The following is an 18835-nucleotide window of genomic DNA, read 5'->3' on the forward strand; positions in this document are numbered from 1 at the left end:
TGTGAATCTCTTTCTAGAGGGATTTATGCCCTAATCAGAGTAGAAACAATTATTGTTATATAATAATTAATATTCCAAAGAATCACATCCACAGGTTACTTATCAACTACAAAAGGACACAGTTCCGTATGAAAAAACAGCTTTGAAATTTCTTACCAAATGAACCTGGACATAACAGTGTAAGGGGAGGCAAAAGCTGGAAGGGAAGAGGCGGGGAGAGAAGCAAGCCTGTTCAAACCTATGTTTTGAATGTGATTTAGGAAGGGCAGGAAACCTACAAAAAGCCGAGATGCATTTCAGGTGAGAACATTCAAGGACAACAGAATCCTCCACAAACCACAGACTTCCGTGTCTCTATCTCACTTAGGGAAAATGAACATTACTCTAATTTTCCTTCTAAAGTCACAATATAAAAGAAAACTCCAGCTTTCTGCTGAAGTCATAGAAGGAAGAGGAGAAAGAAAGGTGCCCGAGATTCCGGTTTTAGACCTGAAGTAATTTTACCAGGCTAAATTCCAAACCCTGAAAAAAAGACCTGAAAATTGAAACACTGACCCAAACCTTAACCAGAGAATTAAGTTTAGGAACAACTCAGATTTTGCTTTTTTTTTTTTTTTTTTTTAAACGCGTCTGGCTGACTGTCTCTGTCTCTCTGCTTTTGGTTGTGATGCATACCAAGTAAATTATTTGCTGATAGGTGAACCTCAGCAAATGCTTTTCTTCCTTCGAATGCCTGGTGAGCTTGTTGGGAAAAGTCATTTAAGTCACTTAAAACAATCCCATGAAAAGTAAAACTCAATTCTGAAATCAGAGTATAACTTAGAGCTTAAAAATAAATTAAATAAAGGAAACATTAAAAGATAAATGGAGCAGGATGCTCTGTGGCTGAGGTAATCTGAGTGGAAAGGGAAGAAGGAGGGTTACGTTAATAAATGATTAAAAGGCCTTAACAAGGGCCTATCAGGTTGACCAGGAAAGCATTCTTCTCCTGGGCTCCTCCTCAAGACCACCTTTTTTACATTTGTTCTCAACGCTGATCAATATGGTTTTCATTTGCTGATTTCCATAATGCCATATGTGATCTGCCAGCCTGACATAATGAAGCTAGAAAGAGCTGAAATCATTTGAACATTCTCGCTTGCACGACTGTCGCCAGCTCACCAAATGCCTGTTATCTGAAAGCCAATATTTTTCTTTTGCTTATTGACAAATACCAGAGGTGTTTGCCTCCAGACAGATGTAAAAACTAAGCCTTGGGTGGCAAATTTAAATTAAGATTCAAGTTAAATATTACACTTTTTCTGTAGCGTTTTTTGTTTGTTTGTTTGTTTTTTGGCCAACACTCTTAACGTGTAATTTGAGCTTGATTAAATAGACAAAAACAAGATTTAAGTGTGAATTTTCCATTTCTGAATACAAATGTTCACCTCTGTTGATAAAGCAATACATCTAGGAATAAAGCACAAATACTTGATGATGCCACCAACGCCTCAGGACAAAATTATTGCCCCAATTCAAGTTTCCTATAAATATATCAATTTAGTAGGCCCATTACTATTTGTTTCTGATAACTTTCACCAAAATTCATACAAAACTGTATGTTCATTAATTTTTTACTGTCAAAGTTTCTTTAATACATGCTCTAGGATGAAGAACCATTTTTATCCTATGTAAGCTTCTTACACTTTTTTATTGTATAGTAAAATGAGTTTGTTTAGGTCATCTCACACAAGTGAACCATGTACAAACCTTCCGCGATGCCTGAAATGTCTCATTAAAAATTCTCCCTAGTGTTTATTTGTCACTTTGCCATATTCAATTTCAAGGCAAAGTGCAGAGAGGAACACATTTCTGAAATGATTTATTTTGTCTTTCACAAGCCAAAAACAAAACAAAACAAAAAGTTGTATTCAATCAAAAGAATACTTCAAATAAAAATTATATTTAGTGCCAGTACTTTCATTCACAATAAATTTTACTCCTTTTTACATTAAACACATTAAATAATATTCTAGTGATTAACCCAAGTCATATTTTAGTTTCTCAAGAATGTGAAAGTCAGTGGTTGCAGTTTTGTTCTTAAACTATGAAAACAAAATCACAGACTTTTACCCAAAAAATCTCCCTGAGTTCTCCCAAAAAGGCCAGGAATGCCAAGGCTCATGGCATTGAGTCTGGCACCAGTTTCAAAATATCTCCATCACATTACATTTCCACCCGAACTCAGTTCACAATTCCCTATCACTCATCACCACATTACATGAGCCCTTCTTCCTCTCCCTTTTCCCTTCCTCCTTCCTTCCTTCCTTCCTTCCTTCCTTCCTTCCTTCCTTTTCCTTCCTTTTCCTTCCTTCCTTCCCTTCCTTCCTCTTCCTCCTCCTCACTTCCTCACTTCCTCTCTCCCTCCCTTTTTTTACATGGTCATCCAACAAAGGGAATGGCTGTCTTAAAACAAAACAAAACAAAGGAAAACAAAACTGGAGGAAGGCAGTGTGACAAATATCTAAAGGAGAGGTCCTTCAAAGCAACAAAATAATCCTAGAGAATGAACACCATGCTTACTTACTCAGCCCTTGCTTCCCTTCTCTTAAAGAATGGATTGTTGTCTGTTTACTCTCCTTTTTCACAATTCCTTTATCAACAGTGAAAGGATACTAAAACCTAGAGACCTTTGAACTGGCTAGTTTTAGAACATGGATTGTTCACATTTTTTTTTGTTGTTGTTGTTTGTTTAATTCCTTTGGAAAACAGTAGCAGATTCTACCCACAAATAGGAAAAGTTCCGACATCATCATGTTACTAAAGAACCTTATAAATGCTGTTGAGTTCTGATACAAAAGTTAAGAATGAGGTAAACAGTGAAGTTTAGCAAAAACACAAGAAAACAAGAAACCAATGTAAGGATTCTGAAGGCATGCAATGGTGGAGAGAATACATTTCAAGGACCTTTCTCTGGGGTTCTGAGATTTTGGGGTGATGGTAAAAGCAAAGGATGAAGAACATGTCAGTCTATCTTGAAGTACCAAGCTACTTTCTCTTAGGAATTTCAAATTAGGTAAATCAGAAATGCCACATTACACTGGGGGGGCAAAAAGGTGAGGCTAGATCTTTTAAGCACACACTCATCTCTTTCTCTGTGATATTCATAATAGAAACAATCACACAGCAAGAAAACAGAGAAGAAGGGTAGTCTTGCCTAGATACAAACCAGGGAGAAAGGCAAGAGTGAATGACAGTCTCAAAGTCCAGTGGAACTGGTGGCAGACGACCTTCCTAGGAGATTTAGCTACTAACATTTTGCTTTACTTGAACCATAATTGGCACGCTGAGAGACGGGTCAGGTTAACACTCTCCTACATGGTGACATTATGGTAATGAGAGGTTAGTCAGAATAATTGAAAGACTCTTATAAAAGATGGAATCACAATCAGACTGAACTTCTAAAGTGAGGTAATAAGGGCTTTGGGCAGATAAAGGACACTCTTATTTGCAGAAGCAACAGCAAGAGAGAGAGAGTTCCGTGTACAATTAACAGAGAGGGGAGAAAACCATCGAAGTTCTTTTGAGCTATAGGGAGCTCAGGAGGATGAGAAAAATTGTTAGAATAGGATGACAGAAGAAAAATTTTAACAGAAGAAGGAAAGGCATTATCTCCTGCCATGTCCAGACAGCACAAATAACAACAGTTTCATAGTAAGTGGTTTCCTTACAGAAAAACAAAAAACAAACAAACAAAAAAACAATCTCTGGGAGGCTGTTTGTAGATCCTTTGCCTCAGGTGGGCCAATCATATGTTTCACTGTTTTGTAGAGGGAGGTATACCCACCAAACTAGAGGGTACCTTTCTCTCCAAAAGGAAAATGACCAGAAATCTGCAAAATTGGGATAGTTGGGTTTTTAGAAAAACAAAACCTTAAAATTTTACACTCTTTATAATAAAATGAAACAGGTAGCTTAGAACTGGATCACTTGGTCCTTTCTCTCATCTCTTCCCAGTTCAAAATGCTTGCATCTCTTACTAGCCAACATTCTCTGAGATCTGCAGTTGGGCTCAAAGTTTTCAAACCTCAGCACCACCTTCATTGTAGATTTAGCCTTTTCCCAAAAATCGACTTAGTTTACCCACCACAACCACTCTGCTTCTTGTCATAATGTCACTTTCTTTGCGTATACAGAAGATCCTAGCCTTTCTTGTACTGTCTCATTGTGGGAGTGGTGTTTTTCACGCTTCTTCCAGAAAGTTCAGTGGATCTTAAGAACATTCACCACGTTTTCGGGAGCATGATCGTCAGGCATGGCTGTGGTCTACTGTCATCACTGCTGTATCCACAGCACTCGCAAGAGTGCCTGGAATAGAGCAGTCATTCAAAATACGGATGCTCAATGATGGAGCTCTTTAGAAGCAATGAGAGGACATGCAAAAGTACTTAATATACTTTTAAATACAGTAGTAGTAAAATTTAAAAAGTAGGAGAAACAAGAGGAAGTAGTGACAGTTGCAGTAGAAGTTGTGGCCACCATGGCTTTAAGTGACAAGTTGAGGGTACAGGTGAGATCCAGTTGTCTAGATGTGGCTACCCAGAAATCTGTGGCTCAAAGCCCTTATCATCAGTAGAGATTTACTCCCCTTCAACTGGGCACCCAGGGAACTCTAAACTACAAAGAGAGCTTGAGCAAAGGTGGAAAACCAAGATTTTGAGTAATGGAAGGATTTACAGTCAAGTTTAACAAGTTGAGAAATGAAATGTTGAGGTAAGTGCCTTATTAATAAAGCTAAGGTCAGGACCAGGTGAGGATGGGTTAAGACAGAAGAGCCCTGTCACAGGCTACTGAAGTAGTCTGGACGGTCAAAGACATTTCAACGTGGCCTCAGATTCCTTAAGTCTAAAATATCGGTGACCACGTCTGATGATTAGAAGTTACACAAAAGAAATCCAAGTGTAATCAATATCGGTAAGTGCAAATTGATGAGGAGAGTTAAGAAACATGTCTGTTGAAGGCAGATGAAGAAAGGACTAGATTATTTTATTTCTTGATCTATTATAAACTCTATGCTGGTAGCAGAATCTCTGCTTCTAGAGAAGGTAGGGCTCTATCACACATCTTGTATGGTTGTTCCCACTTTTCAGTCCACGTGGGTGGTGGTTATTATTTTTAATGTATTCCTACTTCAATAAGCCATAAATAAGCTTACTTATTCAAATGACCACAATAAATGATGAGAAATAGCACACCGACCCATAAGCAGCAAAGACCCAGAAGGCAACACTTAAAACATAAATTGCCAACGGCAACCTGATCAGGTTTCATAAATCAGGGCAGCAATGGCCCTAAAGAGTGGGAATGAGAGCTCCAGTAATTGCAGCCTTCTGTCAGGGAGCATACTGTAAAAATAGCCACAGTAAGCACTCCTCCTGACCAATCAATAGACTCCTATTAACCTCCTGGCCAATTACAGGATGATTGGCTAAGCAAACAAAGAATTATTGGCTGTTTAGTTGGGACTTTATTCAGGCCTCTCTCTTCCCTGTTTCTCATTCTGTTCCTCTTCTCCTCCCCACCCCCTTTCCTGTTAGGAAAAAACATCTGCAAACACCTGATATTCATCTAAGTCTCTGCAGTTGTACAGTCTTGTTAAATTGTTACCACCTTTTCCACAAGCAGTTTTGGCAATTAACCTCATGGCCAGGGACTTCAAAGAAAACAACTGTTGAGTTTAACCTCTCTGAGCTACCATAGATTCTTTTATGATTTTTCCTGAAACACTTTCATCCAGAGAGAAAAAAAAATGCAGACTGATAAAATTAATGTTTATTTTAATATTTGGTTAATTTATTGAGAAGACAAACGCCTCAGAAGGCATTCGCCATAACGCGGTGCACTCACTTCTCAGTCTCCACAAAGTGAGGTTTTATTTTAATTTACATTCCCAACACATGTGTGCTTCTCTGCTCTTCCACAAATCCTACATTTGCTGGAATCCAAGGATTTGATACATTTGACCCTCTCTTGCCCTGTTCACAAATCTCTCATATGTTTCTCAAAACTGTTTAAAAGTTCAGAATGAAAAATGCATGTAAAATTAATGCTAAGAACCAAGGTTGCCATTAAAAATCTATTTTCATTTTATATTTTTACCCTCATAGATACACTTTTTACATTAAAAGCAAGGCTAATCCCCAGCTCTCATGAGAATAAACTACTAGCAATAAAGATCAAAATATATGACTGAACAAGCAATACAATTCTTCTTGAGTAATCTTGTGGCCTAAGTGTTTCAATGCAATTTATGCTATGTAACCAGCTTTTTACAGCTGTATATAATAATAACAATGGGTCTGATCTTACCAGCTGAAGGCAGGTTTGTGGAGGTACATTAACTCCTTCAGGCCACAAAGTTCATTTAGAATTTTAACAAAAGTGATTAAATATTTAGTAGATCCAGAGAACTATGGGTTTCTCCTCTCTCTCTAGCAAGATCAGGCCTTGTAAAATTGCCACTCATACTTTTGCCATTCTTTGTGAAACTTGAACAACTCAGAGTATTTGTGTAGCTTTTCTAGAAGTACAAGGTTGAAATAATAAATCTGCAGCAAAGGCAACAGAGCTTTTATTTTTGTGATATTTACAGCCACCAATACCTTCATGTTATAATTAATTCTCCATCAATAATGACAGAGATGCTACTTGACAGTACAGTAGTGCATGATGTGATGATTTTGTTAAGGGCCTGGCTTTGACCAAACAGCCAATACTTTCCCTAGCACCACTCCCACGAGTCTAGGAGACTACCACACAGGACCACCACAGTTTTTGGACTCAGACTTGAGGTAGAAGAATCTCACTTTTGCTACTTATAAGCTGTGTTGAAAGTGGGCAACTACAAACAATTATACCCATTTTAGAGGAATGTTATGAGAATAAAATGGGGTTGAGTGTATAATGTAAAAGTCACAAACTTCTATTTGGCCTGTACTGTTTTAAAAATCAGAAAATGTCCATAGAAATGTGAATTTCCTGTCCCTCTTGACGAAATGGAAGGTCTGGCAAAGTCAAGCCTTCATTTCTGCAATTTTGACATGGATCGGAATTGTGGCAGCCACCTTAAACACAGGTAACTTGCTATAGTCCCTATCGCCTAAACCTTGCCATCAGAGCCCCCGAGTTTCTGAGTCCTCCATGAATAATTTAAAACAGAGTCTGGAACAGTGTCTGGCACATAATGTTTGGTACATAGTAAGTACTCAATAAAAGGTAGGTATCGTAAGAACTACTACACCAAATAAAATCAGTTGACTCCAAAATTGAGGGAGCTTTCATATACATCAGCTAAACATTTTATGCAGCAGAGACTATATCCGGTTCTGAGAATAATAAAAATAAAAGTCCATGTGTTTGTTTATATATATTTGGAAGGTTTAGGAAACGAGCTATACATGTATGTTTCAAAACCTTCCAAGTACCTCTACTGATTTAAAATTTCTATAGCACTTACTTTTCATGATGCTTCCTTGGGAATCTAATGCCTACTATCTTGTGTTGGTATTTGCATCCTCAACCAAGTTGTAAGTTTCTCAAGTGTGTATTTCCGAAGGATCATTGAGAATATAAAAACACCTCTCAGTTAGGCCATTAGGGAAATGGTCAGGCACAAGCAATGAAACAGGTGAGTCATATTTAAGACGAATACTGTTGAGAGGCAGAAGTCTGTTAAAATTACTTTGACATAAGAAACACCTGTAATTAGAAATGCTGTATACAACTAACTGTATGAGTAGAAGTGTTTGAGACATTTTCATTTTCTTCAGTAAGTGAATGTTCTCTTCTGAAATATTTAAAGTACCAGTTTTCATAATAAACTTTACAGACAGTTCAAAGATCAACTTCAGTTCGGTGTAATCATACATTCTGAATTAGTGGGATCTAGATTAGGGACTTGATTGTGTTATCACCCATAATCCTATTCTTTTACTGTGAATGGGAGGGTTACAAGGAAAGAAATTGAAGAACATAGTCAGTAGAAGAGCAAAGCCTAGAATTCAAATCTGCCTCTCTACCTCAGGATTCTCTCATTTTTACTTTAATTATAGTTCCATTTTCAAAACCTCAGAAACAACCTACCAATTTGATTAGGTCGTTTTAGACATCTGGGGAGGGAGTGGGTAGAAATACACCTAAGAAGTCAGTCATTTTGAACAATCTGTGTTTGAAAGCAATTTTCAGACTGACCCAAACTGGTATACAAAGTACATGAGTGACCTTGTGCTACGGAGCAGTAACGTGCCAGCTGTCTGTCTGGAGCAGACTGTGCAGAGAGGAGTGAGTCCTCTGTAGAGCAGTTGAGGGGCTGCAGAGAAAACGACAAAAATATGTCTCTATCGAGAAGTTAAAAGGCAAACTCAAATTCCAGGAGTATCTTAGAAGAAGCCAGAGAAGGTTTGGCAGTTTCTGCAAACAAGTGGCCTGAGCTTAAATTTGTGAGGGAAGAAAAAAATGAAATATGTCATGTACATGAATTTCAAATCGAACCTAAAACTTCCTCTGTCCACTCTTGTTAAGAGGACTTTCATATTAAACAGAACTCTCCAGAGAGGAAAGCGATTTCTGGTCGTTTTCACTGCAATATTTATCTTTTTATTTGTCTTTAATTTTTATATCCTTTGTCAACTTAAGTTAAAAAGGGGGGGGCGGTGTTTGTGCTGAACATTTAAGAACAATTTTTAAAAGTAACATCCAATGACACAAGGGTCTGGTGCTATGCTGTACAGTTCAATGAACTCCCGCACAGATCAGCAAGATGGTTGGAAATGCCTCTCTCCGTCTGTTTTTCATCTCCAAAGTCTGTGTACTCAGTAGAGTGTGAAGAGAGCCTCTCTTCTCTTCAGAACATTCTCCCAATGGTCCAGCCCCAACCCCCACTCCCTCTCCGTAGCCCCTGCAGCAGAGAACAGGAACTAGAGCAAATGCTTTTGTGAATTAAGAGATCTTGTGAGCGTAAATTTGGTCAGGCTGCTCCTTTCTGCAGGCCAGACCCCGCTGCTGCCCCAGGATGTGAACTGTCAGTTTGCATAGCTGGTGATGAGTTGCAGAACCATCAGCAAAGGTGAAGACGGCAGAAACAAGAAAGATTCAAGACTGGTGGAAATCATTTCACAAGGAAAATTTCAGCCATCAGTGGGAGGAAGCTTTGAAAAATGCTGCCATTTCCGAGTCAGAATGAAGGAAAAATTAAATTACTGCCGGTGAGGCGAGCCAAAGTTGCATCTCCCTCCAGGGAGAGTTTTGATAATGGTAAACATTTGACAGCTGGCCTGGAGTTGTTATCTTGTTCTAACAGTTGTTATGGTCTAAATGAATATTTCTGATAAGGAAACAGAAAGAAAAATTTAAACACTTTGATATTTTTATGTTTTAAACCTTGTGGTGGTGAGCCAAACAGGTTTACAGCAATTTGTCACTGAGGACCTACTCAAAACGTTGTAATGACCCTGGTCTGGAAATCTTACCAGTATCATTATTTCCGTTAATCTATATGAAGTAATTCTTTGATGTAAATCAACTTACTAAGAAATTATCTTTGACCTTTCGCTTCCTCAGCAACTCAAAAACAATTCCAATAGTTGCCTTGGGGAAGGCAAGAAAATAAAGGGTTAATTAAAGCAAACTTAAAAGCTCAAGAACATAAAGTTCAAGATCATGTAGAGAAAGACTGCGTTGTTAAAGAATGAGGTTTTTTTTTTAAAGCTATTGAGGATCAACCATTTTAAAATTTTCATCTTTCACAGATTTTATTATTTTATGAAGACTATTGAGCTGAACCTTTCAAAAAAGGTAAGAGAAATAAAGTAGCCAACGTTTTAAACTTAAAAAGGACTGCTTACTGGGTACCCAAGGATTTTGCATCACCAGAACATGCAGAGTTGCCTGAAGGGATATTTCATTATAAAACACTTGCTCAATTCCTATATATAGCTCAAGAAAACAAGTTCCAGCTATTGTCTGGAATGTTCCAGGTCTTCACAGGCACTGGGTCTGTGGTATCTAGACACACCCATAGATGGCTCAGAAGAGATGGGAGGGAGTCCAGTTACCTTATATGGATTTGCAGGTCCATATCATTGATAGATTCTTGTCCTAACTTCACTCTGCCATTCTACCAGATGGGAGTTTACTAGTGGCCGAAAATTAGGGACAATGGCAAAAAGCAAAGAGAGAAAGGAGTCAGGAAACTGTCTTCCACTGGAATGAACAAAAACATAGCACTTATTTTCAGAAAAAAAATATTTCTAAAATTTGAGCTTTGCTTGTCTAAAATATAACCGGTATAATGTTATACAAACTTAGTATTTAGCATTCAGAAACAAATTCATTGCTATGCTATGAACAGAGGATTCAGTCTGTATCCTCAAGCAGCAGTAAGGCACTCAGGCAAGGGAATCAGCCCACCTAATTTGTAGGTGTCCTATCTTTCTGTCACTTGTATACTTGGAATGCATTTGTAAGCATTATGCCCTAACCACCCTCCTCCCCCCAAAATAACTTTATCCAAAGTCTTTCCCTTTTTTTCTTTAAAAAAAAAAAAAATATTAGAAAATCTACCTTTATTCCTGTATTTGTAGTAAGTAAGACTTTCATTATTTTTTCCCCAGGGACTCTGCCTTGCCTTAATATGAAAGTATATAAATTGATATTAGAGTATGGTATTTTGAGAATGTTTCAAAGTAAGGTCAAACTGGTGTTAAAAACCCTACTAGTGAAGGCTAAAATAACAGTCTGGCCGAAAAGTCTTAAGTGCAGCTGACTCCAATTACTAAGTACATCCTAGCGATTTTTTTTTTTTTTTAACTAACAAGAACAATGCAAGCAAGTCTGAGTTCAAAAATAATGTCAAAGAGAAGTTACTCATAAGAGAAATTAGATAAATTATATCAGTACTGCAGCCATCTAGGCAGCTGACAGTTAACTTCACCTTTAGTAGTGAAAATGTTGAATTTTTTCTTTAACAAATAATGAGAAAAAGAAATGAAGGAGATTCTACACATGAACGAATGCCAGGAAAAAAATATGCTTCTTTGACTAAAACATCCAAGAGAATTTTGGATAACAAAACATATATATAATCTAACCACTACAAAATCATGAAAACAGTGCTTTCAAATAAAAATTTAAGAACTTTTTATTATGGAGAATTTTGAACATTCACCGAAATAGACAGAAAAATATAATAAAACATCTATCACACAACCCAACAACCGTCAAACCATGGCCAGTGCTGCCCCATGCACCTACACTTTCCTCCTCTTGCATTAGTTTGAAGCAAATCCCAGATGTCATCAAATCAGACACAGAATATGAAAAAGCAGAGCTCCTCTAAGTACATTCCAAACGGACTGCCTCTTTCTACCCTCAACTCCACCCACAAATCAATTTTTTATTACAATTAACTCCCTGCCCCCAAAGATGTTGTCACTAGTACTATTACTACGCAGAGCACTATATGAATCTAGTTAAATAAAGACACTTCTTAAATACACAGGACTTTTGTTTTATATGAGGGCTGATGACCTCTGTATACCCTTTCATCATTAAAATTCTATGACTCTTCTATGCAAATATCCCCTTTGGACCAGTGTTTCTCCATTACCAAAAGTGGAGTCACATCATCTGGCACCAAGGAAGGCACAGTGGTCAAGGAAGTACAGCAAGTCTTCACTCATGTCATCAATAGATTCTTGTACACCAACTTTAAACAAAACAATGTAAAATGAAACCAGTTTTACCATAGGTTAATTGACATAAAGAGTTACAGTCCTACAGTGTATTTCTGGTCACAAAAACATCACCAAACTTCTAAAGAGAGAGACTCCAAACACTTCTAATATTAAACATGGAAATAAATGTGAACTATACATACAATTAAGAAAGATTAATAAAAACAAGTAAAATAACCCACTTATCCCAGTTCAAGGTTATGGGTGGCCAAAGCCTATCCCAGTAGTTTCGGGCACGAGGTGAGAACGCACCCTGGACAGGACGCCCTTCTATTACAGGGTATGCCATACTCTCCCTCCCTCACTCCCTCTCTCTCTCTCACTGAGTCTAGGACAACTGGACACGCCAATTCCCCTAACATGCACATCTTTGAGATGTGGGAAGAAACCAGAGTCCTTGGAGAAAACCCACACAGATGGGGAGAACATGTGAACTCCATACACAGACTGTGGCCCCAACCAGGAATTGATTTTTCTCTTCAGCGTTATAACGAAATGACATTGAACGAAATGATGTTATCCAAGGATCTGCTGCTAGTGATTAAGACATTAGCTTTAATCATACAGATTTGGTTTTAAATCTGGCTCTGCTAATTACTAACTTTGTGTCTTTGAACAAATTATATATATAACTTGAGTTTCTGTATCCTCATTCTAAAATTGGAATAAAAATAACTACTCACAGAATTGTTAAGATTAAACGTAATAATATATACCGAGTGCTTAGCCAAGAACCTTAATAATAAATGTAGCTAATTTTTTAAATTAAGCAAGACACTCTTAAATGTGATAACAGTAATGAGAAAGGCTATGTTTGTGGTGAAAAGGATAAAATGAAGGAGGAAATGAGGGTAAAAATATTCCATTTTTATAAATCGTACCCTCAACTAACTTCCCTTAAGAACTCGAGTATTTCAGTACAATTGTTTAATGGGAATTTTCAATAAGTTCATAATCTAAAACATAGGTGATTCAACCTGTTTACACTGTCGATCTTGAAAAAAGTCAAATGTTGCATACACAAGTGTAAAGGCCCTTGGTTGAAGAATATAATAATTATATACCAGTGTAAGGACTCAGAGTGGAGGGGAAGGGATGCTCATTACCTTGACTAAAGGAACCAGCCCACTACATTTGTACAGGTGAACCAGAGTAAAGCAAAGAGAAGTGATAGCACTGATAATGAAAAGTAGCAGTGGCGGCAATGGGTCTGTCACTTGGCTTCATGCCTGCACTATTTCAGTATTATTCTTTTGAAAAAATCACTCGGATGAGCAAAGGGCACGGGGAGGTATGCTTTTTGCTTACTTAACGTTTGTCAGGACACTTGCGGATTAGGACAAAATGTATCTTAAGTCATGCACTATCGAACCACTATGTTACAATCTGTAATGTGCACAATGTCGTTCTTCAGGAAGAGACCTGATATAAAAGTTTTAGGTAAGAATTATATACTTATTTATTAACTAAAAAATCACGAACTAGAAGTTTTTCACTGACTTTTTAATGAGAGTATTTTTTTCTCTCTTTTGCATTCCAAAGTTATATAAAGGCTATTCTAAAACAGCCAAATGCCAAAGTGCTATTTTTCCAGAAAACAAAACAAAACAAAAAAAGATTAGCAACTTTTATGTGGCTTTCCAAATCAAGTCTCTCTTGGTGTGATTACCTGGTTAGGTGTTTGATTGAGATAACCACTTAACGGATTACTTTTCTTTAGTCTTTCCCACATCTATTCAATCCTGCTGCTGGAATAATCTTCCTAAACTCATCAACTTACCTCAAAAACCTTCCATTCCTTGTCCCCAGTTCCAACTTTTCCACCTGCACTTTCCTTTTACAGTTTGGTCCTAACCTCCCTAGATAGTTGGGTCTTCCACAACTTCCCCTCACATATCCCTTCCTATATATTCAAAGCAGATTCCAGTTTGTTCTCAAATTAGTCCATTATGTGTATGCTTCGGTGCCTTTGTTTTTTGCCAATAGGAATTCCTTTCTTCAATTTTCACCTATCAAAATTCTCTCTCTTCCTCAAATTCTAGCTTAAAGGGCATTTTCCCCCCACAACTTTCTCAGATCTCCCCAGATAGAACTAAACTTTCTCTCCTTTGTACTCTGAGAAGACTTGATCTGCCTTGTATTATGGTCCTAGTTTTTCTTTTTTATCACTTGAACTCTAAGTTTCTGGGGGTCAGGGAGCAGCATGCCTTTTTCATTTTTTTATACCCCTTAGAATATGGAGCATGGTGACTTCTACTCACATGAAACTGTGTCGCATTTGATATCTAGGAAACTGTCAATAATAGCATTTATATCTTTTTGATAAGCAGTCCACACAGAAATCATTCGTAGGCAATTTCTTAATTAGATCACCAACTCCTCCTGGACATTATGGTTTCTGCTATAGACAAAGCCCCTACTGAGCCCGTACGATATAGGCGCAATAATCAAATGGGGAAGCCAATTCTCTCTCTTGACAGAATAAGAAACTGAAGAAGGAAGGCACGTATGTAAGAGGAAACACCAAAACCACAAATATGGAAACAGTATTTGCAAACCTCTTTAGGCCAGATCACAAATATCTTTATAACTTCATCACACTCCCTTAAAAGGAGCAAGTCAAAATATGGGAAAGGGAAAAAAATTACCTTTAAAATTATTTTTTTTATAAAGCTATCCAAATTTTCAGAATATATCTGTAACTCTGAGGAGAATAATGTATAATCTTTAAGGCCGCTTCTCAGCCTTTTGGCTAAGATCAAGTGAAGAAATCATCTATATTTCAAAACTTCAATCACTAGCAATTAATACAAGGTAAGTATGAGGGCAAAATAAATATAAATAAAAAATTAACAGCAAGGGAAGTAAAAGCTAAAATAAATGAATGGGACTACATCAAACTAAAAAGCTTCCGCTCAGCAAAAGAAATAGCCAACAAGGTAAAGAGACAGCTATCTGAATGGGAAAATATATTTGCAAGTAATAGGTCCCTCCAATAGGGACCTAATATCTAAAATAAACAAAGAACTCATACAACTCAGTAACAACAACAACGAAAAACAAACGATCCAATCAAAAATTAGGCAGAGGACCTGAACAGACACTTCTCCCTAGAGGACATACAAATGGCCAACAAATATTTGAAAAGATGTTCAACATCACTGGCTATTAGGGACATGCAAATCAAAACCACAATGAGAAACCATCTCACACCTGTTAGAATAGCTATAATCCACAGGACAACTGATAACAAATGTTGGAGAGGATGCAGATAAAAAGGAACTCTCATACACTGCTGGTGGGACTGCAAATTGGTACAGCCACTGTGGGAAACAGTATGGAGGTTCCTCAAATAACTAAGAATTGATCTACCATACGATCCAGCAATCCCTCTACTGGGTATTTACCCCAAAGACTTGAAAACCCATATCTGAAAAGATATTTGCACACCGATGTTCATAGCAGCATTATTCACAGTGGCCAGGACATAGAAGCAACTGAAGTATCCTACGATAGATAACTGGATAAAGGCACTGTGGTACATCTGTACAATGAAATATTACTCAGCCATAAGAAGAGATGAAATACTGACATTTGCGACAACATGGATGGACCTCTAGATGACCATGCTAAGTGAAATAACCCAGATAGAAAAAGTTGAAAATCACATGATATCACTTATATGTGGGATATAAACCTAAAAGCAACAAATGAACAGGACAAACAGAGACTCATGGACATGGACTATAGTGATTACCAGAGGGGAGGGGGTGGGGGGAGGGGCCAGGCAGATGGGGTAAAGGAGGTCAAATATGTGGTGACAGAAAGAAATCTAACTATGGAAAGTGAACAGTGTAAATATATATATGCCTTACTTTAAAGTATACAGCTGAAACTTATTGGGTTTCGTTAACCAATGTCACCATAAGAAATTAATTAATTAATTTAAAAAATTAACAATAACTCTCGAAGATCCAAGAATAATAAAACTCATCTCTGTCTCCATTATTTAGGATGGCATAAAGTATTTTTCTTCTATTTAAGAATGTATTGCTGATGCAAATATATCAACTTAATATCATTTTTATTCTCATCATCAAAATTAAAATATAATGGGTATGAAAAGAATATTCCAAAACATTGCATCTCCTGAAAATACTCAGTAATATACCCAGAGAAGAAAATTTTAATTAGTTTCCTGCTGAATTCTTAAATGTAGCTGTCATTTGGACCGAGAGGCAAAAAACAAATGTTCTAGTAAAAAAATTCTAGAATTTCAACAAAGCAAATTCTCTTACTGTAACAATAATTGTTAGACAGCTAAAGCAACCAAATATACCACATTTTCCACTTTGTTCCTCAATGTCTTAACATTGCCCCTAAATAGATAATTTATCACTTAACGATCAAGAGAAAATACAAAATGGCTTACTAGAAGATGCTCATAAATGTTGAAGTAACACTGCAATGTGAGTTTACCCCCTATGGAGTAATTTTATCCTTCTACAAGTCACATTGCTGAGGTATAACAGTAACCTTTTAAATTGTACTGTGAAAGTAAATATTCCTACACTTTTCATATGTAGTCAACCCTGGAAATTTATTCAATCTGAAACTGGGGTCTCTGACCCTTAAGATATTTTCTAGGGTTAAGCTTAGGTTTGTGATTTTGTCAAAGTTAAGATGTCTAAAGCTGTGCTATTTAAATTTCAATTAAATTAAAATTAAGAATTCAGTTCCTCTGTTCCGGTAGTCACATTTCCAGTGCCCAGTGGCTACGTGTGGCTATCACATTGGACAGCACAGATCTAGCACATTCCCATCACTGCAGAAAGTTCTATCGTACAGTAGTATCCTAAAGATTACCAGTCTTATAGGTCATGTTTGTCTTAGTGTCATTGCTCTAAGGCAAAGTGAAAATAGAACTGATAATGCTACCTGTCAATTTTTTAAGGCTGAAAATTAGATTTTTATGGTGTTTCAGAATAAATTTCCTGCCACCTCAGAATCTAAAGACATAGAAGGAAAAAGAGTGGCTCCTTGGTGGACTCAGAGAAAACAAACCAACCAAAAGAACTACAATTATCACAAAGCAAAAAACCTGCCGTTGTCCACAGAACATGTGAGCTATTCTACTCATAAGAAATAGTATTTAGCTATTTTGAACAAAAATAATGCTCCCATTATTTAGAAACTGTTCAGATTTACTACATACACATATTATCTTTGGGAGGTAAGTGCATTTTCACCTAACCAAGAGTTAGGCTTCTTGTGGCTTACATCTGGCTTGTGGAAACAACATGATCAACTGACGTCAACACATGTTTTGAAACCAGAAAAGAGCTGAGTCCTGTATCGCTTCACACATGCTCACTAGTTATCTGACTTTTGAGCAAGTTACTGAATCTTTTCTGTGTCTGCATTTACCAACAAAGAAAGAAGCAAAGATCAGGTCTACTTCTCAGGATTGCAGTCAGTATTAAGTAAGATAATATATCCTTGGCATCAACTACGATAGTTTGTGACACAATCAGTTGCACTGGCAACTATTCTGGAAGACGGGAAAAAAATTACATAATAATGCCACTAATAATAGCTATTAGTAAACCAAGTCTTTTCATTTAAAAAATATCTCTATTGAGATGTAATTAACACATTACCAAAACATCCATTTGAAGTATAATTCAAATGACTCAAGTCTTTTAATACTCAGTATCCACCGTGGGTTAGTTGACTGCAAGTTTCTAGGGCAGTGATTCTCAAATGAGGACAATTTTGCCCTCTGGGGATATTTGGCAATGTTTGAAGACATTTTTGATTGTCATAATTCTGTATGTGTGTGTGTGTGCACACGCACACGCAACTAGTATTTAATGGGTAAAAGCTGGGGATGCTGCCAAATATCCCACAACACAACAATGAAGAATTATCTAGCCCAAAATGCCAATAGTGCTTAGATTGAGAAACCCTATCGTAGGGATACAAAGATGAACAAGAGACAATATCTGTCTTCCAAAAGCTTACTGTCTAGTGAAGGAGTGCAAGCTAGAAACAGAGCGTAGGATTTTAGGGTTGCAGAGAAGATGGGATGCCTAAGCCAAAAAATATAGGAAGACCAACAGGAATTTGCCAGGGATTCTCAGGATGGAAAGAAATGATTTCAGGTACAGGGAATAACATAGGAAAATACTTAGATGTGTAGAAAGCATGGCGGAATCTAAGAAATTCTAGTAGTTCAGAATGGTCAGAGCTTGGGCTGATTACCAGAGAGGTACGCAGGAGCCAGATCATAAAGATTTTGTATGCCATGGTAGGAAAGAGTTTGGACTTGAGCTTATAATCAGTGGTTGACAAACATTTTCTGGGTAGTGAGCCAGACAGGAAGTATCAGTAGGCCATACGGTCTGTTAAGACTACCCAACTCAGCGATCATAGTGAGAAACCAGCCATAGACAATATATAAATAAGTGAACGTGGCTGTGGTACATTAAAACTTTATTTATGGGCACTGAAATTTGAATTTCATATAATTTTCAGGCTTAATAAAAATTCTTCTCATTTTTTTCCTACAACTTAAAACCGTGAAAAACCATTCTTAGCCCATGGGCTGTACATAAACAGGTGGTGATAGCAGTTTGCCAAGCTCTGCTATAATGAATACATAGGACTTCACGGTGACAAATTAGCTGATCAGATAAAAAACAAAGCAGAGTATTTCTCTTCAGATCTCTGTAAGTACTGACCATCTTCTAGCTATTCCTGCTAAAGAACAAACTTGGGTTGAAATTTTTGTTAATAGCTTGCTTGTAATAAATACAATGAGATGGTATGCTAAAGGAATAAAAAGCTCATTTCAGGCTACTGTGGTGAAATGACATTTAACTAATGCAGATATGAATTTCTTCATAATTAGTGGGCACTTGACACTAATGTAATCTGATTACTGTAGCAAAGTCATCCTTAAACTATCTCCCTTCAATTCAAGTATGTCCTTGAATTAGGCGAATTAGGGCTATGTGACAAAAAGTACCAGCTATTAAGAAACAACTCTGTATTTATAATCA

General features: G+C 37.1%; 1 protein-coding gene across 1 annotated transcript in view; it reads right to left on the reverse strand.

Moving 5' to 3' along the window:
* Window positions 1-18835, reverse strand: part of BCAS3 (BCAS3 microtubule associated cell migration factor) — a 512946-nt gene that overhangs the window by 190287 nt on the left and 303824 nt on the right.

Source organism: Pteropus medius, unplaced genomic scaffold (genome assembly GCF_902729225.1).
Source record: "Pteropus medius unplaced genomic scaffold, Ma_sr-lr_union100, whole genome shotgun sequence".
In the NCBI taxonomy this organism is placed as follows: Eukaryota; Metazoa; Chordata; class Mammalia; order Chiroptera; family Pteropodidae; genus Pteropus; species Pteropus medius.